The sequence below is a fragment of the Schistocerca piceifrons genome, unplaced genomic scaffold (genome assembly GCF_021461385.2).
Source record: "Schistocerca piceifrons isolate TAMUIC-IGC-003096 unplaced genomic scaffold, iqSchPice1.1 HiC_scaffold_1976, whole genome shotgun sequence".
NCBI lineage: Eukaryota > Metazoa > Arthropoda > Insecta > Orthoptera > Acrididae > Schistocerca > Schistocerca piceifrons.
The window spans coordinates 42,501-50,000 of record NW_025727874.1 but is presented as its reverse complement, the minus strand read 5'-3'; the positions used below and the strand labels follow the sequence as shown (position 1 = coordinate 50,000).

General features: G+C 55.9%; 2 non-coding genes and 1 pseudogene across 2 annotated transcripts; all 3 read left to right on the top strand.

Moving 5' to 3' along the window:
* The first annotated feature begins 3,326 nt into the window (after window positions 1-3,326).
* On the top strand, window positions 3,327-5,235 carry LOC124741653. The gene has a single exon (XR_007010003.1). It is a non-coding gene; the product is annotated as a small subunit ribosomal RNA (ribosomal RNA).
* A 351-nt stretch (window positions 5,236-5,586) lies between these two features.
* On the top strand, window positions 5,587-5,741 carry LOC124741672. Its single transcript, XR_007010013.1, has one exon. It is a non-coding gene; the product is annotated as a 5.8S ribosomal RNA (ribosomal RNA).
* A 188-nt stretch (window positions 5,742-5,929) lies between these two features.
* Window positions 5,930-7,500, top strand: part of LOC124741666 — a 4,230-nt pseudogene continuing 2,659 nt past the window's right edge.

The following is a 7,500-nucleotide window of genomic DNA, read 5'->3' as shown; positions in this document are numbered from 1 at the left end:
CGTTTCCCGCACTCGTAAAGTGCAATCCACCCCTATAACTTGCGTTTCATGAAGAGTTATTTCCAATATGCGACATTCCCGCTGTCCGTATACATGAGCCGCGACCTGTACCACTTACGAGCGAGAGACGCGATCGCGTTGCTCACTGTACGGCGTCCGATACCGAGCCATCAGCATGTCGGTCCCCATGCGCGTTGCACTCGCACTCGCAGTCGCAAAAACGTGGGGCAAATATATTACGCGGAAGAGTTATAACAGACCGAGCCCCACTGCATGGGGGGAGTCTTTGTCACTAATGTACACAGATGGAACATTTTGGACTGGAACCAGATTACCCGTACACACGGCGCTGATTAGTAATCAATGCAGAGCCATCAAACTACAGCAAATATACACAACTGTCCGTATACATGCTGAAAGAGTCTGCCCAAAATGGGAACCACACGTCAGCCAGACACTCTGATCACGCACCACTCTCTGCTTCTAACAGGCGCACATACAATATGTAAGCACCAGCATGGAACAACATCCAGTGCATCTTCTCCGCCACATTACACAATCCACACTATCACAACCAGACCAGGAGGTCCGTGCGGAAAATACAATATCCCAGCCTTTCGACATCCACCATTGCGCAGACCAGGCACCAACACCCACACATGTCCTATACAACGGTGCACCCAACATCACAATAGTACCTCCTGTCACAGCGCACAAACAATGACATGAGTCAAAGACACAGGTCTCACACAAGCATAGAATTGGAGCGCCGCCTCTAATAAGCCAAAGGTGCATCCTGACGTGACAAATCTGATCATGTCACAAGCATTCACTTACTATAATCACTATCAACGAACCTGCCGCCCCCGCCCCCCCCCCCTACACCTTTCCGTACAACAACGTGTAACCTAACCTAACCTAACCTAACCTATGTTGTACCTTAACCTAACCTATGTTGTACCTTAACCTAACCTATGTTGTACCTTAACCTAACCTATGTTGTACCTTAACCTAACCTATGTTGTACCTTAACCTAACCTATGTTGTACCTTAACCTAACCTATGTTGTACCTTAACCTAACCTATGTTGTACCTTAACCTAACCCATGTTGTACCTTAACCTAACCCATGTTGTACCTTAACCTAACCCATGTTGTACCTTAACCTAACCCATGTTGTACCTTAACCTAACCCATGTTGTACCTTAACCTAACCCATGTTGTGCCTCAACCTAACCCATGTTGTGCCTCAACCTAACCCATGTTGTGCCTCAACCTAACCCATGTTGTGCCTTAACCTAACCCATGTTGTGCCTCAACCTAACCCATGTTGTGCCTTAACCTAACCCATGTTGTGCCTTAACCTAACCCATGTTGTGCCTTAACCTAACCCATGTTGTGCCTTAACCTAACCCATGTTGTGCCTTAACCTAACCCATGTTGTGCCTTAACCTAACCCATGTTGTGCCTTAACCTAACCCATGTTGTGCCTTAACCTAACCCATGTTGTCGCCTTAACGTAACCCACGTTGTCGCCTAAACCTGCTCTGTAATTGTTATACGACTCGTTCAATTACTGTAGTGTTGCCCACCCGCAACCCTCGCAATATAGTTCGCTACTCGCACTGCCCGCACCCCTGTGTATCGCTTCATGTTAAACACCTTGCAAGTCTTGCTCACTTTCCACATGCTCCTGCTGTACACTGTAATGTGGATGGCAGCAGGACGTACATGCCGCCCCTCCCCACGTCCCCACCTTGCCCCCTGCCTTCGCAAGCTGGTTGGTGAGAAGTTTGCATGTTCAATGCCCTTCGCATGCGACGTACTCAGGCTACGTTGTGGTGCGGCCTGTGTCAACTGTCCGCTGATGTCGTACGCGTGAACCACAATCTGTACTGCACATTCGTCCTTATGTACTGAATGATACATCGTGGCACATGTGTGACCGCACAACGACTGCGCCCAAAAACGGCGGACCATACAGTGCAAATATTGTGCACGCAGCTACGTGTCGTCTCCCTATGAGAGCTGGATTGCAGTGTGGTACGCCATAGAGACGTGTGGGAGGAACGGACGCCGTGGATGGCGATCAGCATGAGCTGTCTGTTGATGTATTCGGACCTAGTCGTCTCTCCTCACACACCGTGATGGCATGGTGCACCGCGTTCCATATCTGCGACATGCTACAGAGGCCGGTTGACAGTCGTTCGAGCAATGGACATCGCATACGTACGGGGGCCACCTTCCACGTATTGTCTAGGCGTGCACATTTTGTTGCGTGTATGTGGGCAGACGTAGTGTGGCGTGACACCTGACACAGGCATGCAATAATCGTTGAAGTTGCAAATGGCGATGGACGCCTGCGTTTTCTGGTGAAGTTACGCAAATGAACAAATGGTAACCTGTTGTGGTGCGGTTGTTCTCGCTAGGGGTGAATCGGTGATGGCGACGATAGGTTGAGGTACTAACCGGTTGTTCCAGCGATACCCACCATGCCGACGAAACTGAACGGCATCTGGGTGTGAAGCGATACGCGGCGGTGGCTGGGTGGGACCGTCCCCGGCCGGTGAGGGGGCGCCTCCCGGCGTGCTGGCCGCGCGGTGCGTGGGCGCACGCGCTACAGCCGGCTGGTGGGGGCGGCCAGTGGCAGGCGCGCCGGCCGACGGACGCGGCAGGCGTCGCAGCTGCGCGCCGGCGCACCCTGCGCGCGGCGCCGTGCGGCCAAAGTAGGTCCTCGCGGGCCCGGTGCGAAGCGCGGTGGACATCTTCAGTGTGCTGGTCCGATTGAGGACTGTGTGCGTTGAGGATGCGCCGCCGCCCGGCGCTCGGCGCCGCGACGCCGTCTGCTGCTCGGTCGCCCCAGCGGTTCTCGCTGGTGGTTTGTATCGCAGCTGTGCGGATGTGTTGGCGCGTGCGCTGTGCTGGGAGAGTTCGCTTCGGCACCCAAGTGGGGCTTTTGTCCTTCTGTGGCGCTGGCGTTGGAGCTGCCGGTCACCGTAGGTGGCGCGTGTTGTCTCCCGCCGGCAATGCCACGACAGCACGCTCCCGGGCCTCTGTCGGCAGCGGCAAGCTCAGTTGGGAGCACGGGTGGTCGCACCGAAAGCGTCTACTCGCCTAACTCCGGGCGATTGCGCCTCTCTCGAACCCGACCAAGTACTTGGGACGGCGCTGCGCGCCGCCGGGACCTGAGAGGGTTTCGAGGTGTATTGTGCAGGGGAGCTCAGCCTCCTCCTGTTTGCAGAATGATTGAGCGGACGCTTGCGTGTTCGCGCGGGCCCCCGGGACACACTCCCGGGCGGCCGGCTGCTCAGCTCTAGTTGACGCAGCTCCCTGGTTGATCCTGCCAGTAGTCATATGCTTGTCTCAAAGATTAAGCCATGCATGTCTCAGTACAAGCCGCATTAAGGTGAAACCGCGAATGGCTCATTAAATCAGTTATGGTTCCTTAGATCGTACCCACGTTACTTGGATAACTGTGGTAATTCTAGAGCTAATACATGCAAACAGAGTCCCGACCAGAGATGGAAGGGACGCTTTTATTAGATCAAAACCAATCGGTCGGCTCGTCCGGTCCGTTTGCCTTGGTGACTCTGAATAACTTTGGGCTGATCGCACGGTCCTCGTACCGGCGACGCATCTTTCAAATGTCTGCCTTATCAACTGTCGATGGTAGGTTCTGCGCCTACCATGGTTGTAACGGGTAACGGGGAATCAGGGTTCGATTCCGGAGAGGGAGCCTGAGAAACGGCTACCACATCCAAGGAAGGCAGCAGGCGCGCAAATTACCCACTCCCGGCACGGGGAGGTAGTGACGAAAAATAACGATACGGGACTCATCCGAGGCCCCGTAATCGGAATGAGTACACTTTAAATCCTTTAACGAGTATCTATTGGAGGGCAAGTCTGGTGCCAGCAGCCGCGGTAATTCCAGCTCCAATAGCGTATATTAAAGTTGTTGCGGTTAAAAAGCTCGTAGTTGGATTTGTGTCCCACGCTGTTGGTTCACCGCCCGTCGGTGTTTAACTGGCATGTATCGTGGGACGTCCTGCCGGTGGGGCGAGCTGAAGGCGTGCGACCGCCTCGTGCGTGCTCGTGCGTCCCGAGGCGGACCCCGTTGAAATCCTACCAGGGTGCTCTTTATTGAGTGTCTCGGTGGGCCGGCACGTTTACTTTGAACAAATTAGAGTGCTTAAAGCAGGCAAGCCCGCCTGAATACTGTGTGCATGGAATAATGGAATAGGACCTCGGTTCTATTTTGTTGGTTTTCGGAACCCGAGGTAATGATTAATAGGGACAGGCGGGGGCATTCGTATTGCGACGTTAGAGGTGAAATTCTTGGATCGTCGCAAGACGAACAGAAGCGAAAGCATTTGCCAAGTATGTTTTCATTAATCAAGAACGAAAGTTAGAGGTTCGAAGGCGATCAGATACCGCCCTAGTTCTAACCATAAACGATGCCAGCCAGCGATCCGCCGCAGTTCCTCCGATGACTCGGCGGGCAGCCTCCGGGAAACCAAAGCTTTTGGGTTCCGGGGGAAGTATGGTTGCAAAGCTGAAACTTAAAGGAATTGACGGAAGGGCACCACCAGGAGTGGAGCCTGCGGCTTAATTTGACTCAACACGGGAAACCTCACCAGGCCCGGACACCGGAAGGATTGACAGATTGATAGCTCTTTCTTGATTCGGTGGGTGGTGGTGCATGGCCGTTCTTAGTTGGTGGAGCGATTTGTCTGGTTAATTCCGATAACGAACGAGACTCTAGCCTGCTAACTAGTCGCGTGACATCCTTCGTGCTGTCAGCGATTACTTTTCTTCTTAGAGGGACAGGCGGCTTCTAGCCGCACGAGATTGAGCAATAACAGGTCTGTGATGCCCTTAGATGTTCTGGGCCGCACGCGCGCTACACTGAAGGAATCAGCGTGTCTTCCTAGGCCGAAAGGTCGGGGTAACCCGCTGAACCTCCTTCGTGCTAGGGATTGGGGCTTGCAATTGTTCCCCATGAACGAGGAATTCCCAGTAAGCGCGAGTCATAAGCTCGCGTTGATTACGTCCCTGCCCTTTGTACACACCGCCCGTCGCTACTACCGATTGAATGATTTAGTGAGGTCTTCGGACTGGTACGCGGCATTGACTCTGTCGTTGCCGATGCTACCGGAAAGATGACCAAACTTGATCATTTAGAGGAAGTAAAAGTCGTAACAAGGTTTCCGTAGGTGAACCTGCGGAAGGATCATTACCGACTAGACTGCATGTCTTTCGATGTGCGTGTCGTGTCGCGCAACACGCTACCTGTACGGCTCGCCGTAGCCGTGCGCCGCGTGCGGAACCACGCGTGCCTCTCAAAACTAGCGGCAATGTTGTGTGGTACGAGCGCTGAAGCGCTGGAGCGGCTGGCCTGCGGCACCTGGCGCCTGGCGCCGGTTTTGAATGACTTTCGCCCGAGTGCCTGTCCGCTCCGGTGTGGAGCCGTACGACGCCCGTCGGCCGTGAGGCCGTTGGACACAGAACGCTGGAACAGGGGCCGCCACACGCCTCACTCCCGCCTATGCGACCGTCTCGAAAGAGACGGCGGAAACTGAGAAAAGATCACCCAGGACGGTGGATCACTCGGCTCGTGGGTCGATGAAGAACGCAGCAAATTGCGCGTCGACATGTGAACTGCAGGACACATGAACATCGACGTTTCGAACGCACATTGCGGTCCATGGATTCCGTTCCCGGGCCACGTCTGGCTGAGGGTCGGCTACGTATACTGAAGCGCGCGGCGTTTGCCCCGCTTCGCAGACCTGGGAGTGTCGCGGCCGCCTGTGGGGCCGGCCGCGTCTCCTCAAACGTGCGATGCGCGCCCGTCGCCTGGCGGTTCGCATACCGGTACTTTCTCGGTAGCGTGCACAGCCGGCTGGCGGTGTGGCGTGCGACACCTCGTACAACGACCTCAGAGCAGGCGAGACTACCCGCTGAATTTAAGCATATTACTAAGCGGAGGAAAAGAAACTAACAAGGATTCCCCCAGTAGCGGCGAGCGAACAGGGAAGAGTCCAGCACCGAACCCCGCAGGCTGCCGCCTGTCGTGGCATGTGGTGTTTGGGAGGGTCCACTACCCCGACGCCTCGCGCCGAGCCCAAGTCCAACTTGAATGAGGCCACGGCCCGTAGAGGGTGCCAGGCCCGTAGCGGCCGGTGCGAGCGTCGGCGGGACCTCTCCTTCGAGTCGGGTTGCTTGAGAGTGCAGCTCCAAGTGGGTGGTAAACTCCATCTGAGACTAAATATGACCACGAGACCGATAGCGAACAAGTACCGTGAGGGAAAGTTGAAAATAAATTTGAAGAGAGAGTTCAAAAGTACGTGAAACCGTTCTGGGGTAAACGTGAGAAGTCCGAAAGGTCGAACGGGTGAGATTCACGCCCATCCGGCCACTGGCCTCCGCCCTCGGCAGATGGGGCCGGCCGCCCGCGCGGAGCAATCCGCGGCGGGGTCGTGTCCGGTTGCCTTTCCACTCGCCGCGGGGTGGGGCCGTTCCGGTGTGCGGTGGGCCGCACTTCTCCCCTAGTAGGACGTCGCGACCCGCTGGGTGCCGGCCTACGGCCCGGGTGCGCAGCCTGTCCTTCCGCGGGCCTCGGTTCGCGTCTGTTGGGCAGAGCCCCGGTGTCCTGGCTGGCTGCCCGGCGGTATATCTGGAGGAGTCGATTCGCCCCTTTGGGCGCTCGGGCTCCCGGCAAGCGCGCGCGGTTCTTCCCGGATGACGGACCTACCTGGCCCGGCCCCGGACCCGCGCCGCTGTTGGCTCGGGATGCTCTCGGGCGGAATAATCGCTCCCGTCAGCGGCGCTTCAGCTTTGGACAATTTCACGACCCGTCTTGAAACACGGACCAAGGAGTCTAACATGTGCGCGAGTCATTGGGCTGTACGAAACCTAAAGGCGTAATGAAAGTGAAGGTCTCGCCTTGCGCGGGCCGAGGGAGGATGGGGCTTCCCCGCCCTTCACGGGGCGGCGGCCTCCGCACTCCCGGGGCGTCTCGTCCTCATTGCGAGGTGAGGCGCACCTAGAGCGTACACGTTGGGACCCGAAAGATGGTGAACTATGCCTGGCCAGGACGAAGTCAGGGGAAACCCTGATGGAGGTCCGTAGCGATTCTGACGTGCAAATCGATCGTCGGAGCTGGGTATAGGGGCGAAAGACTAATCGAACCATCTAGTAGCTGGTTCCCTCCGAAGTTTCCCTCAGGATAGCTGGTGCTCGTACGAGTCTCATCCGGTAAAGCGAATGATTAGAGGCCTTGGGGCCGAAACGACCTCAACCTATTCTCAAACTTTAAATGGGTGAGATCTTCCGGCTTGCTTGATATGCTGAAGCCGCGAGCAAACGACTCGGATCGGAGTGCCAAGTGGGCCACTTTTGGTAAGCAGAACTGGCGCTGTGGGATGAACCAAACGCCGAGTTAAGAGCCCCGAATCGACGCTCATGGGAAACCATGAAAGGCGTTGGTTGCTTAAGACAGCAG